This window comes from Aethalodelphis obliquidens, unplaced genomic scaffold (genome assembly GCF_003676395.1).
Source record: "Aethalodelphis obliquidens isolate GAN/ISIS:26980383/991018 unplaced genomic scaffold, ASM367639v1 scaffold17, whole genome shotgun sequence".
In the NCBI taxonomy this organism is placed as follows: Eukaryota; Metazoa; Chordata; class Mammalia; order Artiodactyla; family Delphinidae; genus Aethalodelphis; species Aethalodelphis obliquidens.
The window spans coordinates 15,623,286-15,637,769 of record NW_020837961.1 but is presented as its reverse complement, the minus strand read 5'-3'; the positions used below and the strand labels follow the sequence as shown (position 1 = coordinate 15,637,769).

Here is a 14,484-nt window from a genome sequence, read left to right as displayed (position 1 = left end):
TTCTTTGAGAAGATAAAATTGATAAACCATTAGCCAGACTCAACAAGAAAAAGAGGGAGAGGACTCAAATCAATAAAATTACAAATGAAAAAGGAGAAGTTACAACAGACACTGAAGAAATACAAAGCATCCTAAGAGACTACTACAGGCAACTCTATGCCAATAAAATTGACAACCTGGAAGAATTGGACAAATTCTTAGAAAGGTATGACATTCCAAGACTGAACCAGGAAGAAATAGAAAATACGAACAGACCAATAACAACTAATGAAATGGAAACTGTGATTAAAAATCTTCCAGCAAACAAAAGTGCAGGACCAGATGGCTTCACAAGTGAATTCTATCAAACATTTAGAGAAGAGCTAACAGCCATCCTTCTCAAACTCTTCCAAAAAATTGCAGAGGAAGGAACACTCCCAAACTCGTTCTATGAGGCCACCATCACCCTGATACCAAAACCAGACAAAGATGCTACAAAAAAAGAAAATTACAGACCAATATCACTGATGAATATAGATGCAAAAATCCTCAACAAAATACTAGCAAACAGAATCCAGCAACACAATAAAAGGATCTTACACCATGATCAAGTGGGATTTATCCCAGGGATAAAGGATTCTTCAATGTATGTAAATCAATGTATGCAAATCAATGTATGCAAATCAATCAATGTGATACAGCATATTAAAGAATTGAAGAACAAAAACCATATGATCATCTCAATAGATGCTGAAAAAGCTTTTGACAAAATTCATCTTCCATTTATGATAAAAACTCTCCAGAAAGTGGGCATAGAGGGAACCTACCTCAGCATAATAAAGGCCATATATGACAAACCCACAGCAAACATCATTCTCAATGGTGAAAAACTGAAAGCATTTCCTCTAAGATCAGGAACAAGACAAGGACGTCCACTCTCACCACTATTATTCAACATAGTTTTGGAAGTCCTAGCCATGCCAATCAGAGAATAAAAAGAAATAAAAGGAATACAAATTGGAAAAGAAAAAGTAAAACTGTCACTGTTTGCAGATGACATGACACTATACAGAGAATCCTAAAAATGCCACCAGAAAACTACTAGAGCTAATGAATGAATTTGGTAAATTTGCAGGATACAAAATTAATGCACAGAAATCTCTTGCATTCCTATACACTAATGATGATAAATCTGAAAGAGAAATTAAGGAAACACTCCCATTTGCCATTGCAACAAAAAGAATAAAGTACCTAGGAATAAACCTACCTAGGGAGACCAAAGACATGTATGCAGAAAACTATAAGACACTGATGAAAGAAATTAAAGATGATACAGACAGATGGAGAGATATACCATGTTCTTGGATTGGAAGAATCGATATTGTGAAAATGACTATACTACCCAAAGCAATCTACAGATTCAATGCAATCCCTATCAAATTACCAATGGCATTTTTTACAGAACTAGAAAAAAAAAAATCTTAAAATTTGTATGGAGACACAAAAGACCCCAAATAGCCAAAGCAGTTTTGAGGGAAATAAACAGAGCTGGAGGAATCAGACTCCCTGACTTCTGACTATACTACAAAGCTACAGTAATCAAGACAATATGGTACTGGCACAAAAACAGAAACATAGATCAGTGGAACGAGATAGAAAGCCCAGAGATGAACCCACGCACCTATGGTCAACTAATCTATGACAAAGGAGGCAAAGATATACAATGGAGAAGAAACAGTCTCTTGAATAAGTGGTGCTGGGAAAACTGGACCACTACATGTAAAAGCATGATATTAGAACACTCCCTAACACCATACACAGAAATAAACTCAAAATGGATTCGAGATCTAAATGTAAGACCGGGCAGTATAAAACTCTTAGAGGAAAACATAGGAAGTATGCTCTTTGACATAAATCACAGCAAGGTCTTTTTTGATCCACCTCCTAGAGTAATGGAAATAAAAACAAAAATGAACAAATGGGACCTAACGAAACGTCAAAGCTTTTGCACAGCAAAGGAAACCATAAACAAGATGAAAAGACAACCCTCACAATGGGAGAAAATATTTGCCAACAAATCAATGGACAAAGGATTAATCTCTAAAATATAAAAGCAGCTCATGCAGCTCAATATTAAAGAAACAAGCAACCCAATCCAAAAATGGGCAGAAGACCTAAATAGACATTTCTCCAAAGAAGACATACAGATGGCCAAGAAGCACATGAAAAGCTGCTCAACATCACTAATTATTAGAGAAATGCAGATCAAAACTACAATGAGGTATCACCTCACACCAGTTAGAATGGGCCTCATCAGACAACCTACAAATAACAAATGCTGGAGAGGGTGTGGAGAAAAGGGAACCCTCTTCCACTGTTGGTTGGAATGTAAATTGATACAGCCACTATGGAGAACAGTATGGAGGTTCCTTAAAAAACTAAAAATAAAATTACCATATGCTTCAGCAATCCCAGTACTGGGCACATACCCAGAGAAAGCCATATTTCAAAAAGACACATGCACCCCAATGTTCATTGCAGCACTATTTACAATAGCCAGGACATGGAAGCAACCTAAATGCCCATTGACAGACAAATGGGTAAGGAAGTTGTGGTACATATAGACAATGGAAGATTACGCAGCCATAAAAAGGAACGAAATTTGGTCATTTGTTGAGACGTGGATGGATCTAGAGACTGTCATACAGAGTGAAGTAAGTCAGAAAGAGAAAAACAAATATTGTATATTAACACATATATGTGGACCCTAGAAAAATGGTACAGATGAACCAGATTGCAGGGCAGAAACTGAGACACAGATGTAGAGAACAAACGTATGGACACCAAGTAGGGAGAGCCGCGGGGTGGTGGGGATGGTGGTGTGATGAATTGGGCGATTGGGATTGACATGTATACACTGATGTGTATAAAATAGATAACTAATAAGAACCTGATGTATAAAAATAAATAAAATAAAATTCAAAAAAAAAAAGAGAGAGACTTTTCCTTCCCTAAAGTTTTAGTGAGACTTTGAGAATTCATTTTGCTTTGTTTTACATAACACATGTATCAAGGGCCATTTTATTCTATGTCTGGTCCTCCAATCAACTATTTAGAGTCATTGTGATTGTAGTGTTCTCAGAGTATCCACTAGAATATGAATTCGTGAAGGCAGGAATTGTATCTCTCTTGTTGGCTATTATATACTCTGTAACCTAGTATAGTTTTTGATGTATAGTAGGCAAATAAATAAATGATTGCCTTTTGTTTTTATCCTGCTCTCTTCGTCTTTATCCCTTGGTCAGTTCTTTTTACCCTGAAGTGCTATTCTCCAAGCATCATATTTACTTTACTTCATCTTTTTCTGTTGGTCACAAAAATTCTTCAATTCTATCTCTGTCATATGCTTTCTATCCTTTTCTATTTACTAATCCTTTCTATTATAAGAAGATGATAGGTAGGATGGACTAGTTACATTTCAATATTCCTTAGAATCTGATTTTATTCAGAGCAGTAATGTATCTAAATGAAAGACTGCAAGCCTAGTAGTCCTTTCCAGCTGATGTGTAACCATTTTCTAAGTTTGGACATCAGTGTGTGGGACATGTGAGAAGACTGCTTAAAGGAGAGACAGGCAAAAAATGCTCTTTGCCCTTCCACTTCATCTTCTTCCTCCTACCCCCCGCCCCACCCTCCAGCTCTCTGGAGCTCTAGCAGCCATTTTTCTCCTTGGAGCTCCTTGTGACTTTGAGGTTAAAAGGTATGTTCCATGTATGCTCGGAGAGGAATTTGGAAGGGAACTCGTTTCCTCACTAGCACTAAGCCAACACTCATTAGAGACTGCTGATTTCTATTTTTTGTATGTGAAAAAGAGGTAAAAAATCACTTCTCTTTTGGGTTTTTGGTTATGTGCACTTGAATTTAATCCTAACTGTTAGAGTGAGCAAAGTAACCCCAAGAGAAAGTTGAGGGGACCAGTAAGATAATGGACAACAGCAGAAACCCTGATTTAGATCCTACTCTCACTGTGAACCTAATCATTTTCAGCAAAAATACAACCATGATGTGATTGGTGTGAGTGAGTTTCTTTTGGAAGACAGCAAGCAAATGGTAGAATTGAGTTGTATTGAAAATATGTATTTGTTGGTTTGGTTTGAAGAGGAGTGGTGAGTGTGAGGAAAATTAAATGGTTCACTGGACCATAAAAACAGAGAGAGAGTCGTAAGGAAATAAGTCTTAGAATTTACAGAGATGGCAGAAGGTCCTATACCCCAAAGGTTGTAAAGTATGGTTTTATCCTAAATTTACTTTAAAACTCAAAAGGGTAGGAAGACCACAAGATGATATAAAGATAACAGAAATTACTCCAAGAGTAGGTTACAATTACTGTTTCATTTGTAATGAAGCAAAAATCTTTGAGGACTGCCGAAAAGTGCTGCAAAAGTAAAAGCACATTTTGATAGAAAATTGTATAAATAAAAGACTAAATTGCTTAAAAGAGGAGGGATATGATCACTGAAGTTCCATTGCGGCATTTATTGTAGTCTTTCTGGCATTATTTTTAGTATTGTTTGTGCCTTTCTTTCTCCAACTGGTTGTGAGAAATTTGAGTGTGGGTTATTGTGCTATATTATTCTTTCTTGCATTTCCTGCATCAACTTGCAGTGGTTAGCATTTAACACATGTTTATAAAACTTAAAGTATTTTTTTGGTTCTTTCATTGAACTTTTCAAAGAACAGTATGAATATATTAATTTTATGGTACAATGTGAGTGTTTTTGCTAACATACTTTTAATTTCCTTAAAAGAAGGTAATACTTTAAAAGTAATTATCCTATGAAATATGAATTTTTCACATTTAACATTTATAGATGTTACAAAAGTCATAAATTTAACAATTCTGCTATTAAAGTATTACCTTAAAAACTTTTTTCAGTGTTGCAATTGGAATGACATACCTATAAAGGATATTTTACTTTCTGAATTAAACAATGTTAAGTGGTAAAATAATGAAATTCACTTTGCTGCTTTTTGATCAATGTGAATGGAATGGCATGAATACTAAAAACTGTGCTTATCACTGAATGATATCTTTCAAGTTCTACATTCCTAAAGTATGTGAACATTTTTCTTTATGAAATTGACTTTAAATGCTACAATGTATGCTTAAAAAATGATACCGTTATTTCAATGTCAGTGTTAGAAATAACATCAACTACAATCTTACTGTTGAATCACATAAATGTATGATCAAAAGTATAGTCTTACTTCCTTCAATCATGGATTTTTATACTGTTTTGTAAAAAGGAAAGTGAAAAGGGTTGCTTCTGAAAAGAAATTAAAAGTGAGATTGAAACTAAGAAATCATAAAAAAGGCATATGAAAGGAATATGTTTGTTGACTTTATAAAAGCAGTGATGATGATACAGCTTCATTAACGTACAAAACATAGATCTTTCTGAACATTTCTCAAAGCCAACTTAAAATTGTTCCTCTTAGTGCATACATCTGATACTTCACATAATAACTTAGGGAAAAATTGTCTTTAATCTATTAACTCTTGGACCTAAAAATGTAGCAGTGGAGCAGAATAATAGATTTTCAAAACAAATTATCCCTGAATTTTCACTTGTATCTCTAACATTTTTAAATTGTCATTATATTTTTATGTTCCTTTTTATGTATAGTAGAAGACAGTTCAAAATGGATGCTGTATTTATTTGTGGAGGTTTTCTTTTTGGTTAAATTGTGAAATAGCAAAGTTGATATTCTGTTTTTATTTCATGCTTACAATTTTGAGAAGAATTCTTAAAATAGACTTATGTTCTAAAAAAATTAACTGACTACAAAATAAATATATGCTGAAAGGGTAATTTTATTTAATATTTGGAGCTAATATACCAAATATTTTACAAAAAATATAATTATGGTGTAAGCTAATATTCAAATACTTCTTTTTGATTTGTTATTTAAATTTCTATAGGCATTTACTCTTAAAAGGGGACATATATTTCCTAAAGTTATCTAGCTGGCAAACTCTCTGGTAAGAGGGATACTGACTGTCAATCTCTTCACTATTTATTTAAATGAGAGTTATTAATAATTTTTCTGTGTATAACATTACAGATTCCACAATCATCCTTATTTCCTCTTGCAACAATAAACATGCAATTACACTTTGAAAGATAGTATTTCAGCATATAATGCACACAGGGAGTTTTACTTAAAGTTATTTCTAGAATGCTTACCTATATTTGAGAATGACTATTCAGATATTAATAATAAATCTTAATGACATGTATGCCAATTATCAGTTTATTATCTCTCAGCTCCAGATTTACCCTTTAACACGTTCTGGGCAAATGGATGGAATGGCATTCCTCTAAGCCTCTCTCCTTTACAATGAGTGTGATGTTGAACTTTCTCAGTAGAGGGCACTAAAGGGACATTGAAGGAGGATTGGGCTTCCTGCTGTTTCTGGCTGCTGGATGGTGGGTCAGCAGCGTGGGTGGAAAGACATCTGGGTGGTATGCTGCAGTGGCCATCCACCCAGAATGCAACCTTGCAGCCCTTATCTGTCCTGGTGATCATTTTCCATAGACCTCTCAACATGGATACCATACTCCCAAGCCCTCCTGTCCATATTGGCACCCCTTTTCCTGTTTGCGTGTAAGCTACCCCAGGTTTGTCTCCTATGGTCCTTATGCCATGGCCCTCCTGACCACACCAGGGCTCCTGTTCCCTCTGCATATCTATGTGCCCAGTCCCCCGGCTGCGGTGAGTCTGCACCCCTGCCTCCACTCCCTCCGCAAGCCTGCATGCTGGCTCTTGGCAGTGGCTCACCTCACAGACACTTTGCTCCAAGCCCTCTCCTGCATCGGAACCCCCGTTCCCTCTGCATGCTCACATACCTGACTATGCTCACCGGTGTCCCACCTGTACCTCCCCTGGCCCCTTACTGCACTCCAGTGGGATGCTTCCTTCTTGCCGACCAACTCCAGACCAGCTCTGGACTGGGAAAATCACCAAACTGCCTTGTCATCCAGTAAGCTGGATTACACCTTCCCCCAAAAGGTTTGAAACCCAACCTTTGGAAGGAGGTCCACCTTTCCATGATTGTCCTTCCTTGGGTACTCTCTCTTAGCCCTAGGCAAGATACAGAGTTTTCTTATATCCTAGAGTCACTTTTTTATCATAGTTAATAATTATTTATATTAAACTTTCCCTGTTTAAACCACTATTTGCTTTCAATCACTCCTGATTGGCCTGACATTCATACAACATGCTTTATTTTTACAATAGTTGTGATGCTGACAGGATCTGATGGTAACATCCATGATCACACATACCAGAAATAATGACAACATTCACTATGTTCGCTTTTCCAAAAGTGAATAACAGTATTTACCTCAAAACCAAACCTAAAGCTGAACTTTAGGCTACTCCTACTATTGGTGTGCAACTTTCAAATGTACACATCAGCCTGCATTTCTCTCCTGAACTCCAACTTGTATATCCAAGTGCTTGGATGGTTGACAGTCCCCCTCAAAAACAAAACAGGCAAAAAGAAAAAAAAAAAACTTCTCCCAAACCAAATGCCTCATCTATCCTACCCTATCCTGTCCTACAACTTTGCCTTTAACTGTCCTTTCCATCTCAATAATAGCAGTTTCATTTTTCGTGTTTCTTAGACTAGAACCTTCATCCTTGATCCTTCTGGTACTCTCAATCCCAGATCCAGTCCATGAGCTAATCCTGTAGGCTCTATCTTCAAAATATATCCAGTTTTCAACAACTTTTCATCTCCTCTAAAGCTAACACTTTGGTCCAAGCCACTGTCTTAGCTGCATATTTGCAAGCATTTCCTAACCAATCTTCTTGCTTCTTCTCTTGCCTATAGTCGACTCTCACGTCACTCCTCTGTTTAAAACCTCTAATAGCTTCCAGCATTAGAGTAAAAGGCAAAGACCTTTTCATGACCTACAAGGACCTGGTAGATCTGGCCCTCCTCTGCCTCTCTGAACTTACCTCCTTCTCTCTCCCTTGCTTACTGTGCTCTAGGCAGACTGTTCCTTGAACTTGCCAAGTGAGCTCCTTCCTGTAATGTTCTTCCTCCAAACATCCACATGGCTCACTTCTTCACCTGCTTCAAGATTCATAGTCCCCTTTACCCCATTTTATTTTATATGTGGTATTTTTTCATGTTGCTTATTTAATATTTACATGTTCATTTTTTTTACAATCTGTCTGCTATTCCTGGAATGTCAACCTCATAAGGGCAACACCTTGTCTAGTTAGTTCACTGCCATATCCTCAGCATCTAAAATGGTGCCTGGCATGTGGTAAATGCTCAATAAATATTTGTTGAATGAATTAATTAATGAATAAATTGGTTGCCTATAATATTTTATTCAAGTATTGATCTTATGGAATAATATCAAATGCCAATTTACAGAGAGAAAACTGGAGCACAGAAAGTTTTCGTTATTTTTCCATGGCAATAATAAATAAACAGCTATTAATAATAAACAATAGTAATAAATGGCAGAGACAGGATTTGAATTCAAGCCTGTCTGTAACCAAAGCCCGTGCACGACCTTCAACTAAATCTCAGTTTTCTGAGATAATGTAAACTTGCCTCTGCCTTCTCCTTCAAAAGTGGAATTAGGGAGCTGGAGTGCTTTTTCAGATGGACTAAATTCATGTCTTTTTTGTGTAAGTGGTTACCCATTTTTATAAAAGGGCACTATACAGAAGAAAAATTATTCTACACTATGTAGGATTGCTATTTGCATTGCCACTTTGCATAAGGAAGTAATTTTGGATTTTGAAAAATTCAAATTTATAGATCTGAAATACAGCCATGCAATCATATTCTAAAGGCTACTTAAAACATATAGGAGGGTTTGAGAAGGGCAGAAAATAATATGCTTTGGGCATTCGACTGACTTGGAAGGAAGTCTAAGCTTATTTTAGTTAAGACTATTAAAAAATCATTAAAAAAATTACGTGTTAGTTTTGCTGGAAAAGAGAAGATGATCAGTTGTCAGATTTTCCACACCAACGTAAATATACCACCACACATGGAATATGCTGAGAAAACTATCACATAGCATTTGATACACTAGTCATTGTCTCAACCCATGATCCTGTAAGTTGTCATCAAAATGTGATTTAGAAATACTGGTCAAGATTTGTTTCTTTAACTGAGAAGGAAAGAAAACACACTGCCTAAATGTGTAAGAGAAAAATCAGAGGTTGTTAAAATGTAAAGAGGTAACAGTCTTTGGATTTGTCTCTCTCTCTCTCTCTCTCTATATATATCTCTACATGTGTGTGTGTGTGTGTGTGTGTATCTGTATGGCTCGGCCTTAATATATCCCTTTTTTGCTTGTGACTTTCAACTGTAATCAGTTAATAAAGTATTTATTCTCTGCATTCAGGTTCAAATAACTTGTTGTATTCTCTTATATTTAAATTTGTATTTAGCATATAATGAATATGATAAATTCTGAGAAGTCTCAGAATTTCTAACACATATATAAATAAATAAAATCAAATGTATGACAATATAAGAATATATATATTTTAAAGTATACTTGAAACTAAGAATATTTTCTTTGCCACTTATTTTGTAAGGGTAGGTCCATTTCATGTTTAAGTGTTATATTAGGTGTACTTTATTCTAGTTAGAGTACCAGTTGTACTTAGAATATCCAAAATTTGCACCTAATAATTACAAACCATCTGGTATTATTTTTTTTACTTTTACTATGTAACAAACTATCCTAAAATTGGATAGCAACTGTTTATCACTCTAGCAACAGCTAGAGGTTGTGAAGGAGGCTCATCTGATCTTGGCTGGGAGTTAGCTGACTATTGGCTGATCTAAACTAACCATTGTTGGGGCAACTGGAGCAGTTTAGATGTGCTCCATGTGGCTCTCATTCTCCAGCAGATTAATCCAGGCATATTCTGTTATTGTCAAGGTTGAAAAAGAGCAAGCCTCACTGTGCACACCCACCCATTTCAAGCTTCTGTTTGCATTGTCTTTAAAATTTTCATTGGCTTAGCAAGTCATTTGTATGAGCCTGGAATCAAGGGTTTTCCTCTATGTTTTACCTTTGTTACAAGTATTTCTGATTTTCTCTTTCCATCTCTTGATACTTTCTTAACCTTTGAGTTTCTATCACTTTTTTTTCCCTCTAACATGCCAAATTTCTAGGTGAAGACAAAATCAGATTAACTCTTTTGTGGACCTGTTATAACATGGAAAAACTGATTAACACATTATCCGGATGCTCATTATGTAAAGCTATCTCCTAATTTTGAAGACAAAAAGATAACTAAATTTAGGAAAAATTGCTTACAAAATTGCAATTAATTTAAATGTTAAACATGAATAACAAACTACATGGAAACATAAATTATGGAGGATTTATTTCCTTACTTCCTTTTGTAATTAAGCATAGAAAATAGTATAAAATTTAAATTCTAGTAGCAGCTACAGTTTATTATTAAACCATGCTGCCATGTTTAATTGTCAGAGATACTCAGGATCTTCTAAATTTTTTTCCATTTCCAAATGATATGGGAGTCATTGAGGATAAATGATAAAACCTTAAAAAAATTTAAACTAGAATAAAGGAAAATAAAACTTTCCCTGGTTCATTTACTGCACTCCTTTGTGGCTTTGTTATAGGTATAAAATGGAAAAACTGATTAAAAGAATGCATTGTACTTGGTATTTAGTCAACATTTTAATAGAGGAAAAAGAGAAACATAATTAGTAATGGAATAAACACTACAAAGCCTCTTAATTTATCAACAGTTGAGTTTCATTTGCTTTTTAGGTCATAAAATCACTGAGCTTCTAAATTGGAGGCTAAAAGAAAATTTTCTTATGAGTGTCCAAAACTGTATTATAGTTCCTCGTGCTGAATATTTTGAGATTTCAGATATGATAGTGAGATATTTCTCACACTTTATAGATACTTATATTTATTTTGTGCTTATTATTGAAATTTAATAAATGTTTACTTATTAGGTGAACTACCTACTTGAAAAAAATACAGTGTATGATAAAATTGAACATATTATGGTTAAAATTAAATATAAAAAAATTAATTAGGATAGAAGAAACAGATATTGGCAGCCACAGTTAACATGTTAATTATTTAACATTTTATATATACATTGAATTTCTGTTTGACAAAAACAAGTACCAAAAGAAAACTTATTTGATATTTTTCTTATAAAAGCAAGAATTAACATTCTTCTGAAGATATAACTCATTAATTTTTAATTGAAAAGTTAGTTCATTTTGATATTAAAATTCCTTAACAAATTCTACATTGGTTAGAAAATTAAAATCATTGAATATCCTATTAGTTGTCATGTTAATGCCTGTACATACACTGTACACTCATAAATGAAGTAGAAATCATATTCTGCGTACAATGAAGGTTCATTTTATAAATCTGTGTACTCATTAGTAAGAATGTTCTATTTTTGAATATTTAGGAATAGAAGCAATTTTGTATTTGTAATTCCCTGTTTTAATTTAAAATTCAATTACTTTGTTTTAAATGTTTTAATCTAAATCTTTGTGAATGGTGTTATTTTCTTGTATTTGACTTCTACACCCAGTCTTAGACTGTTAATTTTGGAAGCATATGATTTATTTTAAATAAATATTTCCTCTCTTTACCAATAGCTGCTCATAATGACTGAATAAGAACAGAATGAGAAGAAAACCAACATACAATGGACAGCGAGTCTGAGAAAGGTGGGTTTGAGTCATCTGGATTTTGGCTGGGAGTTAGCCAACATTTTTTTGCATTTTGCATTTTGTTTTTAAAAAGAAGCCATATATTTCTTCAGCCCAACCAATATTTAAATCCTTTTAAAATATCCCCAACTAAATGTATTGAGCTATGTGACCCTCCCAATACTTAGAAACTTTGCACGCACACTAAAACTGCCAATTTCATTTTTTACCACCTCTGCAAGTTAGAAGATTCTCTCTAATATTCAGCTGATCTGAGGTCCATAAAAGTTCACTCTGTGTGTATGTGTGCTGTGGAGGCTGGGTCTGAAGAGTGATCCCGGCAGAGGTACCACTATGTCTTATAACTCTGAGCACAGTACATTCGAAGTAGTGAAAAAAGGGAAGTGTGGCTAAAATGGAGAGTAAGGAAGGGTGGTACAAGACAAGGGTGAAGAAGTGGGCTCGGGCCAAATCACGTAGGCCTTGCAGACCATGTTAAAAATGTTTAACCTTACTCTTGTTTTGTTTTGATTTGGGGGGTTTCTTTTTGGATTTTTAAAAACATTTTTTATTGGAGAAGAGTTGCTTTACAATGTTGTGTTAGTTTCTGCTGTATAGTAAAGTGAATCCGTTATATGTATACATATACCCACTCTTTTTTAGATTTCCTTCCCATTTAGGTCATCACAGATCACTAAGTAGAGTTCCCTGTGCTAAACAGTAGGTTCTCATTAGTTATCTATTTTATACATAGTGGTGTGTATATGTCAATCCCAATCTCCCAATTCGTCCCACCACTTCCTTCCCCACTTGGTAACCATAAGTTTGTTCTCTACATCTGTGACTCTATTTCTGCTTTGCCATTAAGTTCATTTGTACCAGTTTTCTAGATTCCATATATGTGATATTATACGATATTTGTTTTTCTCTTTCTGACTTACTTCACTCCATATGACAGTCTTTAGGTCTATCCACATCTCTGCAAATGGCACTATTTCATTCCTCTTTATGCCTGAGTAATATTCCATTGTTTATATATGTACCACATCTTTCTTATCCATTCCTCTGTCAATGGACATTTAGGTTGCTTCCGTGTCCTGGCTATTGTAAATAGTGCTGCAATGAACAGCGAGTGCATACATCCTTTCAAATTCTGGTTTTCTCTGGATATATGCCCAGGAGTGGGATTGCTGTGTCATATGGTAGGTCTATTTTTAGTTTTCAAGGAAGCTCCATACTGTTCTCCATAGTGGCTGCACCAATTTACATTCTCACCAATAATGTAGGAGGGTTCCCTTTTCTCCACACCCTCTCCAGCATTTATTGTTTGTAGATTTTTTGTTGATGGCCATTCTGACTGGTGTTAAGTGATACCTCACTGTAGTTTTGATTTGCGTTCCTCTAATAATTAGTGATATTGAGCATCTTTTCATGCGTTTGTTGGCCATCTGTATGTCTTTGGTGAAATGTCTATTTAGGTCTTCCACCCATTTTCTGATTGCGTTATTTTTTTGATATTGAGCTGCATGAACCATTTGTGTATTTTGGAGATTAATCCCTTGTCAGTTGCTTAGTTTGCAAATATTTTCTCCCATTCTGAGGGCTGTCTTTTGGTTTTGTCTATGGTTTCCTTTGTTGTGCAAAAGCATGTTTAACCTTAATCTTTATGCATTGAAAAATGTGACTTCAGAATCATCATTTAAGATAAAGATAAAAAACGTTGAACACAATGATGTCAAGAAAATCAAAAGAAATATCCATACTGACTAATGCTGATAATTAGTCAGCAATTTCCATAATACCGTACAGACTGAATTCCCTTTCCTGGCCCTACCAGGTTTACTCCATAGGACTGGAGTTAGAAGAGGTTAGTGCCTCTCTCTAGAATGCTGCAAATGACTGTGCTAGGGGAATAAGACCCTGAAATGAATTTTGAAGCTGAGTTTAATAAACTATAAAAGCAAAGATCAAATGAGTCTAAAGAAATATTAATTCTTATAGGTATTAAAAAAATAACAACTGAGGTCAAAGAGTGAAAGCTCTTTGAAAGCAAAGTGAAAGCTTTGCTTTCGGCTTTGCCTAAGTAATTGTCTAAAATAGATATTCTTTTGTCTGGGTTGATCTTATGAGAATTACAGTGTGTTATATGGAGTAGCCAACTGTGAAGTACATAACCAGATAAAAAATTATATACCTTTTGTGCATTGATACAGTGAAAGACATTATTAAATGCCTTAATAAAGTCTGGATAGACTGTATTCCACAGACTAGCAAACTGAGGAGCATTGATCTATTGTTTGTAGAATCTACTCTGTTCCAATTAGAAAAAACTGTTGGAATTACTTTAATCCATTTCTGCTTCCTCATACCTCTTGCATTCTTTATACTTCTTCCTAGATAACTGTAATGCTCCCATAATCTAAATTTCATTTTGCTTCACTTTCCTGGGCTATAATACAACCAAAGTGGTAGACTTGAATTTCTTAAATTTGGATTTCTGAGCAGATAGGTTCATTCCCCATTTGGATTTCTATTCCCCTCATTATCAACCTTTCCCTGCCCTTTTTAATTACCTAAAATATACTGAGTTGAGATAAGAAAATCAACTTAGAGTTGGAACGAACTTAGAGCATAGGCCTCTGTTACCAGCAAGTGGTACTATACTATGAATAAATCACTAGATGTAAATAATGTCTGTCTTATGCCTATATATATTTATTTCTTAAATTACAAAC

The 14,484-nt window shown here is 34.9% G+C and overlaps 1 long non-coding RNA gene across 1 annotated transcript in view; it reads left to right on the top strand.

Moving 5' to 3' along the window:
* Positions 1-14,484, top strand: part of LOC113625978 (uncharacterized) — a 161,941-nt gene that overhangs the window by 100,407 nt on the left and 47,050 nt on the right. Inside the window, exon 5 of the long non-coding RNA XR_003434976.1 lies at positions 11,696-11,767. This is a non-coding gene — a long non-coding RNA (uncharacterized LOC113625978). The remainder of the gene's footprint in view (positions 1-11,695; positions 11,768-14,484) is intronic.